This window comes from Psammomys obesus, unplaced genomic scaffold, assembly GCF_907164565.1.
Source record: "Psammomys obesus unplaced genomic scaffold, mPsaObe1.curated_primary_1811, whole genome shotgun sequence".
In the NCBI taxonomy this organism is placed as follows: domain Eukaryota; kingdom Metazoa; phylum Chordata; class Mammalia; order Rodentia; family Muridae; genus Psammomys; species Psammomys obesus.
The window spans coordinates 38,527,956-38,548,351 of NW_026596079.1; the positions used below are offsets into that span (position 1 = coordinate 38,527,956).

The 20,396-nt window shown below is 38.8% G+C and overlaps 1 long non-coding RNA gene across 1 annotated transcript; it reads left to right on the plus strand.

Annotated features, from left to right (window-relative positions):
* Positions 1–6: 6 nt before the first annotated feature.
* Positions 7–18,231, plus strand: LOC129690701 (uncharacterized). Its single transcript, XR_008722352.1, has 4 exons — positions 7–198; positions 640–1,411; positions 2,995–3,084; positions 18,147–18,231. It is a non-coding gene; the product is annotated as an uncharacterized LOC129690701 (long non-coding RNA).
* Positions 18,232–20,396: the final 2,165 nt, after the last annotated feature.

Sequence of the window (20,396 nt, forward strand, 5' to 3'; positions counted from 1 at the left end):
CCCGAGGGAGCGGAGCAGGTGGGTGTCCCTGCGCTGCCCGCTCCCGACGACCCGGAGCGGGGCCGAGCCCGGGACTGGCCCCGGGGAGCGCGGCCGGGGTCGCTGGCGCCACGGCCACGGTGGGCCAGTTGTGGAAGGCTGGGCTGTGGGCCCGGCCGCACCGGGGAGTCTTGCGCAGGGACGGCGCTCGAGTAGGAGGTGTGAGGCTGGGCGTGCCCGGGCTTGGGAGGGGGAGGCCCTGGAAGGTGAGGGGAGCGTGATCCCGGCTCGGCCGCGGGGGACGCGTGCTGGGTGCCCCTTCCTGCGGCTCACTCTGGAAGCCAGAACAGAGCGTTAGCGTGATGGCAGCAGCTGGGAGACCGGCTCAGAGACCAGAAGAAAACCTACCCCAGCAGGAGGAGGGGGCCAGCCGCCCAGACGGCTCTCCCCAGGGCGGGGCGAGCCAGCTGGGGTGGTCCGGATCACCCCCTCCTCCTCTTCTGGCACTCAACCAGTGTTTGGTGGGCGTGTGTACAGCCCTGCCACGCCTTCCGCTCTCACACCACTTACTACTAGGCCAGATTATGGGCTGGTGAGTAAAGCCTTCGGGGTTTGCATTATATTTATGTGTAGTAAGCTCTCCCTCTCTTTGTTCCCCAGGTACCATCTGACTGGTCTCAATTTGAGAGTACTGGAACAGACAAATCTTGTGATTTCTAAGCCGAAATTTCAATATTGTTTTTCTCCCATGCTTTGTAACTGGAAAGAAGAAATGGAAAAGTGTGCTTATGTTTTGTTTCATAATGTCATTATTACTACTGGTGATTGCTGCTACTACTCACCTGTTTTCAGCCAGCTTCGTAATCCAAATTAGCTTTCACTGCTTTGAAGCAGGGCAAGCTAGATGAGATCTTATAAAGCACAACTGATTTAAGTGTTTTACAGTGAGAATTTTTATAAATCTCTAATCCAACCTCATCATAGAGGAAATTGAAGACCAAAATCAGATTTATAAATATGGTTAAGTAGCAGAGCTAGAACCAGAATCTGGATCAACTTAGTCCAATTTAAGACTACCGTGGTTTTCAAAGTTAACACATGAGAATTACATGAGTCCCTTTTTACAATACTTGAAGCAAACCCTAGAGCAAATGAATCAATTTTGAGAAGTAAGATTTAGCCATAGATATGTTTTCAAAGTATCTCAACCAACTAGCAAAGATTGGGAAATAAACATTATAAAATAATGGTGAAGAAAGTAAACAAGACAAGAAGAAAAACAAAAGGAGGCGCTTCTGAAAAAAATTGAATCACCTAAAATTCAGTGTCATACTTTATTATACACACACTCCTTTCTTGCATGCCAGCCACCACACAGCTGGCATACATACTTAACGGCTTTAACCCAGGAAACTCCAGCCACCAAAATACGGTAAGTTTTCCTTTAAAAGATATGATAGAACTATAAATAATAATGTTCCACCTTATTTCTGTTTCCATTTTTAAAAGTACCATCCTCCAAACTCCAGCCAACATGAGCGCAACGGGATCAGAAACCAGAATATGCACACACTGCTGAGTCTGAAGATTCTGAGGTTAAAATAGCTTGGTTACTTCAAATACATAAACTGTGAACTTGAAAGCAGTTATTCAGATTGTGGAATTGTGGGTTCATTTGCAGCAGAGGGTCACCTTCTGGGACCTACATTATTTTTTGCCAGTCATACAGCGTTCTGAGGTCTGTGTTTCCATCCACACCCATGCATACACACACACAAACACAACCCGTTACCTCCCTGGATGAGGTAGTGCCAGCACTTAAAACAGGATTTTCTGTTGTTGGGGTGTGTTGTTGCTGTTGTGTTTTGTTTGGTTTTTGCTTTTTTAGCCTTCTACTACAACTGAATTTTTCTTACTAAAGGACAGTGTTAGAAGTAGAAGTACATACAATCATCGGTCATTAGTCATGTACCTTTACAAAGCAAAAGTCACTATTCATATATACCATATAGAACTTTAAAATGAGCTGCAGCCTAGGTGATCTACTTTAAAGATTATTCACCCAATTTAAGATAAGATTGCAGTGCTCACAACGAAATAAAGTATACTTACGAGATTTGGTTTTCCTGAAATATGGATCTTAGAGGATTTTTTTTTCAAGGTTTGTGTTTACTTAAATGTTAGTCGTATCTTACTGTGTCGTGTATGGAATTCTATTTTCCTTGGTCATGTCCCTCAGTAGGTGAACACATTTGTGGCAGACTCAAAATACAGTGCTCTTGCTTAACCTAAGAAATAAGTGTCTTTTATTACGGAATTTGCGTTCCTGTAGGTTTATAACCCCTGGGTCCATGAACTTTCACTTTGTATAATGATAAGATTATAAGTTTTAAGAGATATACCTGAGGTATAAAACTATTAAATAATCACATTCTTTTTTAAAATATTTATTTATTATAAATACAATGTCTGTCTGCATGTATACCTGCAGGCCAGAAGAGGGCACCAGATCTCATTATAGATGGTTGTGAGCCACCATGTGGGTGCTGGGAATTGAACTCAGCTCTGAAAGAGTAGTTAGTGTTCCTAACCTCTGAGACATCTATCTAGCACCAATAAGGCCATTCTTAAAATATACTGAGGACTTACTCTTCTGCTATGAAATTTGGATACCTCACAAGACCCACAATCATCTCTGTGCCCTACTGTATCCAGATAGATGATTATCATCTACAGTTTGTCCTAACAGGTATAGCTGTTTCTGTCCTCACTTGACCCAAACCAGCATCTCCCAAGAAGAGAGAATCTTAATAAAGGAATTGCTTCCATCAGATTAGACTGCAAGAAAGGGAGGTGCCTTTTTTTTTTTTTTTTTTTTTTTTTTTTTTTTTTTTTGATTCATTATTGATGTAGGAGGGCCCAGCACATTATGGGCAGTACTAACCCTGGGCAGGTAATCCTGGGTTTTATGAGAAGAACAAGCCAGTAATCAGTATTCCTCGATATCTGCCTGAGTTCCCACCTCCAGGTTCCTGCTATGAGTTCCTTCCTTGGTTTCTCCTGACGGTGGACCAAATAAACCTTTTCTTCTGGAAGTTGCTTTTGGTGAGTTTCTTTAATCATGGGAACACAGACACAAATTAAAACAAATTGGCAGCAGAAGTGGGTTTGTGGTGTTGAGAAGCCATAAGCTTAGGCATTTGAATTCGTGGTCCCCAGCTGGTAGTACAGTTTGGGGAAGCTTAGGATTTTCTTCCCAACAATGATTGACTGCTGTTTCTCTGGAACCATATGCCCAAATTTTTAAAAGTTGCCTTTGTCATGGTATTTTATCATCGAAACAGAAAAGTCACTAAAACAGCCAGAATGTGTGAGGTCCTGGATTCAATCCCTAGAACCACATGGGCAGAAAATGAGCAGACATCCTAAAACAACAACACACAGGTCAAAAAACTATTCAGTGCCAACTGAACTCCTTAACTGGCCTGCAACTGCCTTTCGAAGCCAGATCTTATCACCTGCATAGGACTCCCATTCCTCGCTTGCACTATCCCTATCACTGTGATGTTTGCTTAGCTAACTCATTTTGAGATTTTTGCTGATTCTTCCATTCTATTTAATATCCTACTTTTCAGACTTCCACCCCCATCACTCCAACCTCCTTTTCCTTTTGCAGTATACTTTGCTTCCCTCTGATGATTGTATATTCACTGTACATTGTATTTTTTTACTGCAGTTTGTTTATCATTGTTTACTTCCATCTACTAAAATAAAAGCATATGTATGAACAGCAGGAATTTTATGAGTATCCCAAGCACCTGGAATAATACATGGCTTATAGGTGGATGCTCAACAACTATTTGGTTAATTGCTTCCTGAGGTGAGGATTTATCTTCATTACTTGCTTAAATTGAATATGAGAATGGGGAGAAACATTCTAGAAAGAGGAGGAAATAAATGCAAAGAAACTATTAACTTTTGGTTCGGACCCTGGCATCACCTCTGTCCTTACCCACAGCCCTTGTTCTATGACAGTCTTCTTGCCCTCCAGTGTCTGCAACCTTCCGATGCTTTTCTCTCAGTTTGACTTACCATTTCAGTCATATGTCTTTGCCATGTCCTCAGCCTTTTTCTTCCACCTATTTGCTCCAGGCTCTCTTATCAGTGTGCATGTCGTCATCATAAATAGCAAGTGTCACGATATGACTTAACCATTTCCTTGTCTATATCCTCAACTGAACCATGAACTGCTTTAGCAAGGGATGCACTTTTTCCCAGTTTCCCCAGGCCATATTAAAGTGCCTGGTACACTACAGCAGCTCAGTAAATGTATGCTCAGCAAACAGATGAACAGCTACAAAATATGAGAGAATTACTCATTGTAGTATGAAGAGCACAGAATTAAAGCAAAGGATGGTATAGAAATAGGTGATGTAAGACTGTTTCCTAGCTTATATGCCTTGCTGAAAAATTTGCATTTGTTTTATAGTCATTGTACCATGGAAGTCTTTAGACAGAATACTGACATGATAAGCTTTGATTTTTCAGAAGCATGTCTTGCATTAATTTCTTTATTCATAGCTAAAACACCTGCCAATAGAATTAGTAAAAGGACACAGAGGCACTCTGATTTACACTTGGAGACACAAATAGCAGAATTTTTTTAACTTCTTGATTTCAGGATTTATTTGTGTAGCTATTTCTTTCAGTAGATTATAACAGCATGATAATGAGGCCAAGGTCATGGTTTAAGTCTCTGTGTGAGTCAGACAGTGCAATAGCCACAGCTGACTATTAATCTCTGCCAGTTGTCAAATGATAACAAATACTATTTTTTGACCAGAAATTCAGTGGGAGAATATGACCAGTTCATTCAAAGCTAATCAGCATTATAAGAAAAGAACTCAAAGCGCCTGGCTGTTGGCTGAGCAAACATCCTAAAACGACACACACAGGTCTTTCCGAATTAAAACCACCACACTTACCAGTGGTGACCAAAGCTTACAGCACCAGGAAAAAACATCATTTGCTCCCGGAGAAGGAGAAGCTAAAGATTGGTATATTTTCATTGTTGAGATTCATGACCAAAAAGTAATTTTGAAAAAAACTTAAGTGGATCTTAGTGTAAATAAGCTTTATTACTTACTTGTGTATTCAGCAGTACATGAGGGCATTTCACAGTGACCACATCGTAACACAGCTACTATAGTAAAAACTCTTGGGACAATGATACTGCATTCGTCTTTCATTTGTAGCTTTATAAAGCCACTTCTGTTATTATTCCTGCCTGACAATCAGTAACTATGTTTGTAGACTTAAGGACAATGTTAAAGGTCGGTGCATGTAAGTATAACTTGCTCTTTTAACGGAATATTTATTTTCATTAAAACTTAGAATACTGAAATGGAAAAAAAATGTAATTTTATGTCAGAAACTATTTTTAACTGTTAATTTAAAAAATAATATAGGCATTCAGTGTCAACTAAGTACCAACATCTGTTGACCTTCTAAAAATAGTCAGCCAGGCATTCATTATAACAGACACTTCAAACTGCACTTGCATTTTGGAGCACTCATTCCTAAATAAAATGTCTTTTCACCAAGCCTGCACCTCGAGTTTCAGAACCTATGTTGAAGAGGAAGGGGAAACCTTTTAAGAATCAGAGAGATGTATTCAATGAATAAAAGTATGTTATAAATTAGACAATAGAAAATTATCTCCACAAAAAAAAAAAAAAAAAAAAAAGAGAGAGAGATGACTCCAAGGGAACAAAATCCTCCAGCCACGACAGGACTGATGTACACACGATCACACAGAGACAGAGACCACACAGGTTCAAGCCAGATGGGGCCCCAGCACTGAGAAAGGGAAGTGGACACTAATTCTCATCTATACTCAAGAAGCTATCTGCTTTTGGTACCCATTTGCAAAGAAAAAAATTAGTCTTCTTCAATGAAGTCTCATAGGGCATATTAACCACCCTTCACCATAGTTCCCATACCTAGGAGTAGATGGCCAACACAAAAAAAATTTTGTAGAACTTTTTCTCACATTGTTTGGACAGTTTTTGATCTTACTGATCATTTGGCTTCCAGTTTTGTTTGAGTTTCTTGATTGTTTGTTTCTTATGGTAAGAGAAAAAAAAGCATAGATTTGGGTAGTCAAGGAGAGGTGGGACAGATATTAGAGGAATTTGGAGGCGGACACAGGCAAATACCTGTGAGTTTGAGGGCAGGGTAGCCTGCATAATGAGTTCCAGGACAGCCATGACTACATAGATCCTGTTTCAAAAAGCAAAAAAAAAAAAAAAAAAAAAGACCATGAACAACTGAACAACTCACTTGGGCCCACAAGGGAATGAAAAGCAGTATAAGCAGTATGAAAAGGTGACATGACTGCCTTCATTTTGCACCTGTCCCTCTCCTTTGAGTCACCTGCCTCCCTCTGCATGTAGGCATGATAATCACTCAGGGAATGCCTGTCTAAAGAGTGATGACACCTAACCTCCCTTACTCCTTCAAAACGGAAATCTACAGATAGCATAACTGGGGCATCCTTCAGCAATGTTTTATAATGTCCTCCTCCAGTGCCTAAAAAGTATCTGGAGGGCTCCAGTCATTGTCCTAAAACAGTTTTCCCAGGAAGAAGCACCCTCCAGGTGAGGGCTGCTATTCACACAGACAGAGTGCAAGCTGGAAGAAAAGCCCAGCTCTCCTTTCGGGACATCTTGACTGCTGCTCATGCACACTCCTTGTCCCCGTTCAGGCATTGTACTATTCCAACCTAAAGCTCATGCCTGTACTCCAAAGATGAGCGTGGAGTCACCTCACACTGCTTCCCTTCTCAGCACATGTAAGTCTTCCTCATCCTCTTCACCTTTCGCAACTCTTGAACTGGTGTTTGGAAAAGGTATCAAGCCTAGCCTACTATAAATGCCAAAGTTTGGGCTTTGTCCTAAAACTAATTCTACTATGTAGTTCTTGATACAACCCAATACTATTCATAAATTTTGTGGGACAAATACAAAACAAAACAATCTTTTAAACATCTCTTAGTTTAAACATCTTTTAGATACACCTACTACTCTGTAGGGAATTGAGAAGACAGAAACATACAGTGAGAATATAACCTGTGGCACACTAGAGCACATTCTACAGAATAAAAAACCCAGGTTTCTTCCCAATAAGTATGTGACAAGAAAAAAAATACACAGATAGAAAGGCATCTATAGTTTTGATATTTTAGTTAAGATTTAAGAGGTCAGCAATGGGAAGATGGTTGGCTAACTTCATTTAGAAACTAAACTAGGAGATAACTGTTGGGCTTATGTAACAGCATTGGAAATTTTGCCAGTGAGTATTTGATGATAATAAGGAAATGTTTTAGTGTAATAATGATATGTTAATTCTTTTAAAAGTAAAGTTTTCCTAAGGCTGTATCCTAGGACACCTCTGGAGAAACTGTGTGATATCTAGGATTTGCTTCAGAACATAAGAATGTGGGACTGGCCATGGGAGATCAAAGAAGATATATGTTTCCTTTCTATTTTATTTATTATTTTTGACATTGTCTCTTATGTAGCTCAGGCTAGCTTTGAAATTATGGGCTCCTACTTAGATTTCAACATGCTGAAATTACAGGAATGCACCCCATACCTAACTAAAAAAATAATGTTCTTAACATTTTTGCAAAGAAAATAAGAGTCTCCAACTTGGATGTCACTTATTAAACGAGGATACCAATGACTTAAGAAAAATCTTAAGCATTCATTAGTTGATGAAACTAATAAACTGTATGGTGATTTTACCTTTTTTTAACCACTTTCTTGAACTTTCTAGAAAAAATTGTATCATTCTGCTTTATAGGTAAGAAAACTGAGTGTGGGCTGAGAGATGGTTCTAAGGTTGAAAGTGCATCCTGCTCTTGCAGAGGATCCAAGTTCTGTTCCCAGCACCCATGTGAAGAAGTTCTCAACTACCTGTAACTCCAGCTCCAGAGGATCCAATGTCCTCCTTGGGGACCTGAACTCATGTATACACCAATACACAGACATCATGCATATACCTAGTTAAAAATAGTAAAGTGGCCTGAAGAGACAGCTCAGTCTTAAATACCACAGGCAGTGGTAGCACACACCCTTGATCCCAGGCTGATGCAGAGGCCAACCTGTTCTACAGAATGAGTTCCAGGACAGCCAGGACTGCACAGAGAAACCCTGTCTCAAAAAACAAAAACAACAAAACAAACAAAAAAATTGAACAGTGTATTCCTAATGCAATGACCTATGTCTTAACCATCCAGTAAATTCAATACACACTAGACATTATAAAGTTAATTAATTCTTCATGAGAAAAAAAAAATGGCTCTGACTGACCTATGCTCTCCCACCAGACACAATTTTTGACATCAGCTGGAATACAGAAATAACTGATAAGAGTACAGAAATACTGAACTTACAAACAAGCAAACAAACCAACCCTCTAGAGGCATGAAAGATAAGCATCCAGTTCATAGAGAAATTCTCAGCATAAGCCTGACACACACTGCTAAATATAAATTTGTGACAAGCTTCCCAACTGAGGAAAAGATACCACCTGTTTGTGTTAAAACATGTAGGAAGAAATCAAAGAAGCTTTGAGCAAAATTTAGAATGGGCTACAACCCAGACATCCCATGGAAGTGTGCTATGGTCTGCCTCCTTGGAAGTTAGGGTTGCAATTTAATTCCTAGTACAAGCTGGCAACATGTGGGACCTGGGCAAGGTAATTACAGCTGGCCTCAGGAATGGCCTGAGCTGCTTATTTGATTAATAGCTTGATGCAGAAGTTGATAAATGGATTATCTCAAGAGTGAGTCCGCCACTTTGTCTAGGTCTCACATACTGTCTGTCTTACCAGGTGATACTCTGCACCACTCTGTCACTTTGCCAGCAAGAAGCCCATCACCAGATACAGCCCTTCTTTACCTAGGGCCAGAACTGCAAGTAAAACATAAACTTGCTGTTTTATTTTTTCTAACTCTTTTTCTAGCTTTCTTTCTAACTCACCCAGAATGCGGTATTGTGTTGTTAGCAACATGAAAGAGACCAGGGCTAGGGGATTCATCTTCTGTCGTGTGACAGGCTGCTGCTTCAGATGTCTCCCTCTGCCTGCAAGGATCAAATTAGTCTTATCTAGATAGTGCCTGATCCAACTGCTTTCGTCCATGTCCTTTATTCTGCCAGACACCATGAAATTCAAGAAAGCACATCCCCCATCTGATGAAAGGAGAAGCAGAGCTTACTATCAGCCTGTCCTGATGGTACTGCATTCCTAATTACAGCACTATCTCCCTGATTAGCGTCATCTAACACTAAACTGAAAGGGAGATAGAAAAGAGCCCTGTCATTTCCCCAAGGGAAAGGACTGGCAGAAAAGAAGTAGGAATATCACAGTTTACTGGTCTTTATCTTACAGATAAAGAAAAAAAAATAAGTTTATTATGTTTACAATGTTTATGTTTGCATGTTTTATTTACCTAGTATATATTGGGGAAATCACCTTCATGTCAATCATTTTGCAAAAGCCATTGAGTTTTGAAGGTTTCTGCTTCTCATAAAATAAAAAGCATCCACAAGATTGGTAAGATTCTCCCACTATTCAAACATGTGTCAAATACAACCATTAGGTGATACATTTGAAATGTGCTACTCATTCATTAAGCATACATTGGGAACTTTTGGAAATAACATATGCAGAATACATGCCTACCCTCAGAAAGTTCTCTCTAGTATAAAAGTCATCACAGCATATGCGCTAAGACGGATATCTATAAACATGAGTGAAAGTGCAAAGTGCCGTATCTAGGAAGCTTCAGATGGGTCTTTTTTTAATGTCAGGTTTCTCTGTCCTGTATGAGGGCGTTGCCTGCACGATGTGCATGCACCATGTGTATACCTATGCCTGAGGAGGTCAGAAGAAAGCATCGGATCCCCTGGAACTGGAGTTAGGGATAGTTGTAAACTCACAATGTGAGTGCTAGGAACCAAAACTGGATCAAGTGCTCTTGACCACTGAGCCATCTCTCCATCCCTCTCAATTAGATCTTTATAACCACAAAGAGAATGATATTAAGTAGAGAAAGAAAATGAATACAAGTTATTCTGTGTGACTCAAGGGTGTAGATTTTAGGAGATTAAGGAGAAGTTAACGCTGATGAGGCTGGAAGCTGAGATAGGCAAATCTATCTACTAATTTGTGCTAAGAAGTTTAGACATCATCCTGCAAGAGGTGTATAAAACTGACTTTTTAGACCACGTTGAAATACAGCTGATAGCCAGCACTTGGAAGGCAAAGGCAGGAGGACAATGACTTCAAACCCACCCTGGGCTACAAACAAAGACTTTATCGTTGTTATTGGACCTTATCTCATTAACAACAAAAGGACATTCATCAGGCTATTGTTTTTTTCCCTCCAGCTAATTATTCTGTTTAAACTCATAATATTCTGAGATTACTATACTGTTATGCTGTCTGAAATAATAGCTCTAGTCATAGCTATAATAACCACAAATGGCTAAATTTAAATTACTATTTTTCATTACTATATTACTCAAAGTTAAACATTAAAAATTAGGTTCCTCAATTATACTAGCTCGTTTTAAAAATTCATTAGCTGCATGTAGCTAGGAGCTTTCATTTTGTATATCACCATATAAACATCTCTACCCTGAACAAAATGGTTCCTGTACATCATTGATGGAAGATCAGCTAACCATCTACAGAGCAAAGAGTGCACATTATGAAACACACTCAATTGCCTTTATTTCTTTTTTAATTTTAAAGTGTATATATTTGTTCTTGTAAAAGATTTTATGACTTAAAAAATACAGCTATCAAAGAATTTAGAAATTAGTACACTCTAATGAAGATGAGAATCTTAGGAGGCTCAACAACATCATTTTCCTTTGAGAAACAACACCAAGGTTTGGAAATCCCAGAAGATCATTATACCCCTGAGGGAATGAGCTTATTTGTAAGTAAGTCTGTGAGAGTGATGACAGATACTCTCCTCACGTGTAAGCAGTGGGTAATAGGCTCGATTCTAAAGCTGTGAGCAATTGCCATAAGAGTTTAGTCAAGGTCCTCTGTGTCAGGTTCCTGACTTGTTCCCTCTTTTCTTCTTCTGATGTCCAGCCTCTTTGCCTTTCTGGATAGGAATTGAGCATTTTAGCAAGAGTACTCCCTCTTGATTAGTTTCTTTAGGTGTACAGATTTTAGTAGGTTTATCCTATATTATACTGAGACTTATGGGCAACCTTTGGGCAGAGTGCAGGGAATCTTAGGAAAGAAGTGGGAAATAATAAGATCTGGAGAGGACAGGAACTCCATAAGGAGAGCAACAGAACCAAAAAAATCTGAGCATATGGGTCTTTCCTGAGACTGCTATTCCAACCAAGGACTATGCATGAAGATAACCTAAGACCCCTGCACAGATGTAGCCCATGGCAGTTCAGTATCCAAGTGGGTTCTATTGTAATAGGAACAGGGACTGTCTCTGACATGAACTGATTGGCCTGCTCTTTAATTACCTCCCCCTGAGGGGGAAGCAGCATTACCAGGCCACAGAAGAAGACAAGGCAGCCACTCCTGATGAGACCTAATTGACTAGGATCAGAAGGAAGGAAAAGAAGACCTCCCCTATCAGTGGACTTGGGGAGGGGCATGCATGCAGAGGGTGGAGGAAGGGAGGGATTGGGACAGGAGGAGGGAGGGAACCATGAGGGGGATACAAAGTGAGTAAAGTGTAATTAATAAAGAAAAAAAAGAGTTTAGTCAAGAGGGAAAACTGAATACAGAACCATTAAGTGCTATGGAGTCTATGCCAGGGCTTTTCTCGATATCAGTAGAAAAGAATCTTCTAATACTTTCAGGAATGCTAAAGGAAAAATCAACACACACAAAGCAATTTCTTGTAACTAAAAAATACATAAGAAGGTAAAGTTTCATAATCATACACACACACACACACACACACACACACACACACACACACACACACAGAGTTTCCCCCCAGGGATCCAACTTCAGACTGGATCTACTCTTTGCTGTCCATGGTGTTGACTTTAACAATCATTTTTTTCACTATATAAAATAGCTGAATAAATAAGAATGGCTGGTCCATGTCTGATCTAGTCCCCTCCCAAGTGGTTGGAGCACCTCTCTTATGACCAGAGCAAGTCACGATTTGGTGACTTCCTGAAGTGAGCTTATCTGGCACACCAAAATCAATATAAGATGTTGGGAAAACTACGCCCTTTGCTCTGTCATCATTAAAAGAACCTCGAATATTACTTAGTTTTCACTAATGTCAATTTAAAAACCTTTACATTTGAGGTGATTTTTATACAATAATAAAATATGCTGTGACATCCATACGTGGGCAAATAGGCTGGTTTCAGACTTGTAGATGAAAAGCACATTAAGGTCGCATGAGGAAGAAAATGATGGTGTAAAGGTGGTAGATTTTATAATTTTGCTCTAGCCACACAAAGAAAAATGGAGGTAGTCAGCCAAAAAGGTGCAATTGGTTATGTTACTGTAGTTGCCACAGACTTCGGCATTAAATTCCACTAGAAGTGGACAGAAAGGACAAGATTTGTTATTATGTTCTCTTCAGTTTCCACTTTTCGTTCTAGGATTATTTCCCTTGTTTTGGTTTCTTCTGCATCATTCTGTACACAGAAACCAAATTACCCTTGAAAACAGTATTTCTTGGGCTAGAACCATGGCTCAGTGGGTAAAGTGGATGCCTTGGTGCTTGCTGGTCAATCAGTCTAACTGAAATGACAAGATGCAGGTTCAGTGGAGAGTCCATCTCAAAAACTAAGATGAAGAGCTGTTGAGGAGAACACCATACATACATGTACATTCACATGCATAACACATGCACAGTAATAAAATACATGAAACGCTACTCTTACCAGAGAATGAACCATTACTCTGAGGCCAGCTCTGAGGTCAAAATGCCATTTGCTGAGCATATTCTTCTGTAAAAACAAGGAAAATGATAGTCTGTCATCAGAGACTTCAACAATTACGTGAGGCAATGTACACATAATGCCTGGCACAGAAGTGCATGATATAAATACTCACACTTTTATTCTTAAATTTCCCAAACCTGTTAATTTGCCTTACTTACACAAAACCCCAAATCTATAACCCAAATTCTGTATTTTCTTCATCAGTCTTAATTTAAGCATGTATTTCCTCTCTCTGTTAAAGTATTTTTCCTCCTACGGTATAAACCTATTCCATTCATTTTGTCATAACGGCTCCTTTGACCTCTGTGCTTATTTCTAATTCTTACATCCTGAAGTACTACAACAGGACTTATTGTTGACAATGATTTGCAAATGAAAATAATGACAGAATCAATTCTTTGTATACAAATATGTTGCCATCTCTGTATAAATATTTTATTAATGACAATCACCTATTGTCATTAAATTTTACTAAAATGTTATGATTTGAAATGTGGGCATCTGATATGTATCTAATAATACAGGCATCACTGTGCAACTGCTTTACTGGAGATACACAGCTGGATGGCACTATCATTTTTCAATTTACGTATGATTGATCAGAAATATTGAGAAATTCTACTTGAGATTCTACCTTTTCAGCACAAAAGAAAACAACAAAGCCATTTATCTAACTATGACATAATCTTTTTTGTTTATAAATTGACATGATTGTCACACATATAACATTTATTTTTCTCTACTACTGAGCATAATCGTAACAATGTTAAGTGAAAGAAGCCTGTTAGTAACATTAAATTCAGAGGAGACATAGCAAAGTGGAGGTGAGAATGAATAAGCCAAGTGGAAAAAGATGAGACTCATTTCTAAAGAACAAATTAGATAATAAGTATGCAAATAACCACTGCAGTTTCTCCTCAAATCTGAAAAAGAAAATACATTCTTAGAACATAGTTTTAGTAGTTTCTATCTTTTCTACTGTTAGAAACTCTTTCTTTGAAAGTATGTAATAAAATACTTTTTTCCTTTATGTTCACATACTTGTTAGCAGCTTTCCAAATCACTGAATATCTCATGAACTTAAGTTAGTCAGTGAGCCAACTAATAAATGATTGTTGGGTAATGTTTTGACTGTTACATATTTCCAAAACCATCCAACTGGAGAAATAGGATTTCCTTCACCTGTTGAACTTTTTCCCCTTTAGCTTTTAGCATTTTTTGTTAACATAAATGTGAAAACATTTCACTATATCCTGTTAGATAAAATGATAAAGCATCATTTAACATTTACAAAATCTAGCTTATTTTTTAAATGTATCAATTTAACTTTTAAAAGAAAAATGATTATGTACTTCTGTGTCATAATCTTCTACTCAGATACTGATCTTGTTTTATTTCAGTATGATAAAAGTTAATATGAGAGACTATTTTATCATTAATGTGTTAAAAGTGGTGAGGAGGAGGAGCATGACAGTGGGAGTGATGGTGAACATTCTTCTAATCACTTCTTCACAGAATGCTTAAGACGTTGACAAATCTCAGCTTTAGCAAAGAACTTTAGATAATTTATTTCAGTTATCACAATTCCAGCAATCTGCTATGGAGAATGTATAAAAATGAGCCATAAACCTAAAATAAGTAAAAAGATGCTAATTAATCTGAGAGGCTTAAAGCGGTGTTTAAAATGTGGGCATCAGTTAAATTAAATTAAAAGGCAAGAAAACAGCTCTTGCTGAGAGTAAACAGGGTGCGCTTTCACATGGGGACAGAGAAATGAAGGGAAGGAAACAAAGCTTTTAAGATTGATCTACACCTTTAAGTGTTACTGTATGACTGTACAGATCTCATCATCAAAAACATATGGAGCTGTGAGATGGCTCAAGTGGTGAGAACACTTGCCATGTAAGCCTGACGACTTGAGTTTGACCCTTGGATCCCACAATAGAAGAAGAGAACTGACTTTTAAAAGTTGTCCTCTGACTGACACACATGCACACATACGCACACAGAGACACAGACACACCATACACAATAATGATAACATTAATACGTAATTTTTCCAAAATTAAAAGGCTTATATCTGTTATGCTTGCTTTTTTAAATTTTCTGTACTATCTTAATAGTCATTAAGGTTTCAAAATAATAGTCATTAAGAAACCTTAATAGTCATTAAGGTTTCAACCTATTTCTTTTGTTCATTCTAATTTGGGTCAGGGTTGAGTACAAATCTCCCCACAGGACGATGAAGGGAGGTAAAAGAATTAGCCTCCCCCCTGCAGGTTTCCGTACAGACTTTTCACTGAATGAACTCAGAAGATTTTGTGTTTCAGTTTTTGTGAGGGGAAAACAAACAGCATGTTGTTCTTCAGCATACATGGCTAATTTTTGAGGGAGTTAGCTCCTGGTTTCTCTAAGAAGAGATGGTAGAAACAGGGAGAAAATATCCAGGCAAACATGGGGATGATTTAACCATTACCACAATCATGCAGAATTATAGATCTCTGTAATGCCCCTCTTCACTCTCCCTCCCCGTCTCTCTCCACGCTCAGGGCTTGCGCTTAGTCATGAAATGATGCTCAGGGTTCCCACTTCTATATTTACTTCTCTCACTTTCACTCATAGCCACGGTCTCCTTCTCTTCTTCCCGTCCTGCTCCCTTCCTCCTTTTTCTTCATTTAGTGTCTTGTTAATATATGTAAAGTAAGCATCCAAATCACATGCTTTTCTTGCTAATTTCTCACGTACTTCTGTTCTTGTTACCAACATCATTTCCTTATGTTCACATTTGTGGTTATTTCATGCCCCGTGGAACACTAGAGTGTTGTACACCAAAACTAGTGAAAAGATTTTAGTTAGTTGTTTGTGCTTTAAAATTCATTGAGAACCCTCACGGTGATACTAAATTCATTCATTTAACATTCGGTTACTCACAGATACTAGGGAGGTGTCTACTAGACTCACATTCTACTAGGAGCCCAGATATTCTCACCAGACCAAGAGAAACAAGCTTGACCTCTAAGCCCTCATCAAGTTCCCACCACCACCGCTGAGTCAGCCATGAAGAAGACCAGAGACAGCAGACTTGTGTTCATTGCAGAAGTCAAGGCCAATAAGCACCAGACCAAACAGGTGTGAAGAAACTCTATGCTGCTAAAGGGGTCAAAGACTGACAGGGAGAAGGCATGTTTGACTGATTGCTGATTATGATGTTTTGAATTTGGCTTACAAAATTAGGACCATCTAAACTGGGTCCAGCTGGCAAATTTTAAACACAGATTTTCCACCATTCAAAATGTAAAATGTATAGGTCATATTATAATAGATCCACAAAATATTTCAAACTTAACATAAGTTTAAAAATGTGTAAATTACAGAGCAACACAGTCCATTCCACAATCATGAGCCATAAACCTAAAATAAGTAAAGCGAATAAATAAGCAAATAAATAAATAAACAAGCAAGCGAATAAATAAGCAAAATTCCCGATTATGTAAAATCCTCAGGAAATTCTTACAGGAGGCCATGGACTCCCCTGAAAGTGCCTTATAGACTGTACTTCTTCCCATCAGAAGCCGGGGGACTGGCAGGCTGCGACTGCTGTTAGCAATGTATGTTAAATTCGCCCCTTCCAAAACACAATAAACTTCATGTCTGTGCTGAAGAAGAACATATAAGAACTACAAATTATAATATTGTTTATTTCTAAATATATAATAATATTTAAATCATTTGTCAATAAATTAGAAAACGTATCTCTTAGTAGCTCAAATGAGGTTTTCGAAATGTCGTCAGTGGCTGGTAATGTGCGTAAACAATGTCTGCCTTCTAAGCATTATGAGAGGCGGAGGGGGATACAATTCTACTACTTCTTCCTATTTGATAGGGCTTGGCTCTGAGCAGCAGGATACTTCTTTCTACAGAATTTTTCCAAAGAATAGGTCCAGAATGTTTGTATATTCAAAAACCTTCCTTTGAATGACAGACTGAAATAATTTCATTGAAATGTCATAGTGCAGTTTAATGGAGCCCAAATGAAAGTATTCTTAATCTCAGGAGGCTCCTTAGAATTAAGTCCTCTCATGTTCATCTCTAAACCATGCATCTCAGTATTTAGGAGGTGGGAACAAAAAGTCAGGAATTTGAAGCTAGGCTTGACTATATGTACAGTGAGTTTGAGGCCAGCCTGGGCTACAGGAAACCCTACTTGGAAGAAAAATGAGAATGAGGAAAGGGGGAAGGAACGGAAGAAATCAAAGGGGAAGAAAGAAATGAAGGGAATGAGAGAGGTGTGGAAGAGGGAAGCAAGGAATGAGCAAATTAATGAATGAAGCAACTTACTCCAGCTGTGATCCTAACATTCATCTAAAGGTTAAGGCAGAAGGATAGGGAATATACGTGTGTGATGGTTTGAATAAAATGGCCCCCATAAGCCCATAGCCAGGGTACTATCAACAGATGCGGCCTTGTTGAAGGAGGAAGTGTGTCAATGTAGAGGCGGGCTTTGAAGTCTCACATGCTCAAGCTATGCCCAGTACGGCACACAGTATCCTTCTGCTGCCTGTGAATTGAGAACTCTCAGCTCCTTCTCCAGCACCATGTCTTCCTATACACTGCCTGCTTCCTAAATTTCTGAATTGTAACCTAGCCCCACTTAAATGTTTTCCTTTAATAAGAATTGCCGTGGTCATGATGTCTCTTCACACCAATAAAACCCTAACTAAGACAACATGCTGAGAACCTCCCTGAAGAAGAAAAAGAAGAGAGATGAAGCTTACCTTGTACTTTAAAATTATATATTTAACCTTCTGTTTCCTTCATCAATGAGGTGTATAAGCAAGAAGGAATTTGAGCAGAGTGTTAGTACCGGTGTTAGAGGAACACTAAAATCTTCGATTCTAGAGCTAACCTGGGCTCAAGTCACAGCTCTGCCACTTACTAATAAACTGGCCTTGGACTCTAGGCCTCAGTTTCCACATTTGTAACGTAGGCAGGGAGATGTCACTCATCCTGTCTGGTTCTTGTGGTGGCTACGAAGACTGATATATGTACTTTAAAAAGTAGTTGTGATAAAGTGAGGGTTATAAAAATATGTGAGCTATAAAAAATTCTCCTAATGTTTATTATAAATGCTTCTGTGTCTTTCAGGATTTCCTAGCACACCCTCAGCTAAAGCACATGGAGGTTGATTGGAATTTAAAACCCTGTTAAAGAAAAATAAAACAGCAAAGAATCTGTGGCTCTTTCTCCACCTCTCTGTCTCTGTCTGTCTGTTTGTGTGTGTGCATTTATTCATCTGCTATATTACAGCTAAATGTGAGAATAAGTGAAAGAAGGACATGAGACAAAAAGAAGGTCTAGCAATGGCAAGGACATGCTTCTTGAGACCCACAAGAATGTGGGTGTCATGGCCCAAGGAGTGGGCTATGTTACTGTTATTTCCACCTTCCTGCAATTGCTAACACAGCCAACAAGCAATCAGAGGACACGGTAATATACTAACAATAGTATCTGAGCATGTGACCTGCACTGGGCGAAGTGCTGGAAATACCACTGCTCTCTTAATTCCCACTGGACGAAGCAAGAAACAACATGACTGTGACCTGGAGCTGGGGTTGGCAGGGACTGTGCCGGCTGGTGCATAATCACAGGCAAGTCACCTAAGATAATGATGGGTCCTGTTTATAGGGGGGTTAGAAGTCCTCAGAATAGAACTGGTTCCCTGTGTAGACTCCAAAGGCAGACTTAGTTCTTACTGCTCAGCTCCACCATTTCCTAACTGTGTGACCATGGTAAGGGTAGCACCTTCTCCACAGTTCTCATGATGACTAAAGTTGTTATAGCTATAAAATATTCTTAGAATGCCAAGCAACAAGTCTCTCCCATCTTTTCTCATCCTCTTCTGTGACTCTATGTCTTGTTTTATATTGTATTCCACTCTTTTATTCTTTCCTCCTATCTTTTTGCAGTGTAAGTCTATTTTCTTCTAACATCTAATTTGCTAAATCAAGAATAAGCCAATAAATTATGCACTGCATATATACTATATACTCAATAAATGCCAGTTATTATTATTAATCCTTATATAACATTAATTCAGAGAGGGAAATAACTTTTCAAGGTTATACAGACAGTGGGTGGTAAAGCTAGAATTTAAACTCACAGTCCATAATCTTAATCACCTTAATTATCATTCTCCTCTGCTATTGCTGGAACACTACTAAGACACCGAAGATGTTTGGTGATTTGTTTTTTTCTCAAGAGTGAATACTGACCATGCTAACTAGAGTATATGGCCAACTGTTTACATCAGGGCTTTACCAAAATGCACCATCACCTTCCAATCCACCCGGTCTAAACCATCTCAAACTTCACTCAAAACACCTACCTATCAAATATCTTGCTCTCGCCTGCTCTTCTGTGCAGTGAGGCTCAGAGTTCTCCAGCAGCTTGTGATTCCAGAATTAACCTCACGCTGCTGCCATCCTGAGCCCTGAGGCTGAAAGTGGCCCTGGCTGAGGAAATGAATGAATCACCGTTTGGTTTTTTTAATTAGTCTTTAGCTATTTGCAGAAGCAGAACTTCAAACAATTAAAGGATTTGAAAAAAAATAAAAAGAAGTAGTGATTTCTTGCTTTGATGATATAGCCAGAGTGCATCAGCTTTAGCTAGCTAACCAGGAAGAGAGGAGACACTTTCAGATGCTTCTCTCCTTCAGTTCTGTTTAAAAAAAAGTCCAAAAATCAGCAAATCTCATATAAAATTGGAATGTGCCACACTAGGACAAAAATCTATTATTTTGTTCAACCCTCTGATGATCCCCATCAAACACAAGATAAATAATTACTGTCTGTTTTACAATAGGCTCAGTGATTTAACTCTGAATTCACAAAAAAATCAGATTTTTTTCTCCAACCAAATTTGTTTCCTATACCAGTATTCAATTAGTGTTGAGGACAACAGTTATGATGACATTCAACTTCCTTTTGTCCCATATTTGTAACTCCTTCTTGGAAGGGCCAGCTTGCTTATCCTGCCATCACTTTAAATCAATTATACTTTAAAAATGAACATAATTCCTATTTGACTTAAGGCATACAGAACTAGCAAGGATATTTTTCTAGCAAAAAGAAAAAGTATTACAAGTGACATAAAGATAATTTTCCTTAAGCTCATGAAGGAAGAAATAACATGGGGCCATAAAACATACTGAAATCCAAAGAAAGACTGAAAGTTGTTTTTATCTAGTTGATACTTTCTTTCAAAGGGAAAAAAAAAACATTATCTATCATGCTTATCTATTCTACCTAAAATCATGCCTATACTTCTATCCACATTACATACACTTAAGAAATTCTCAACTTATTATATGAAACTACCAGGTGCCATATACTTGAG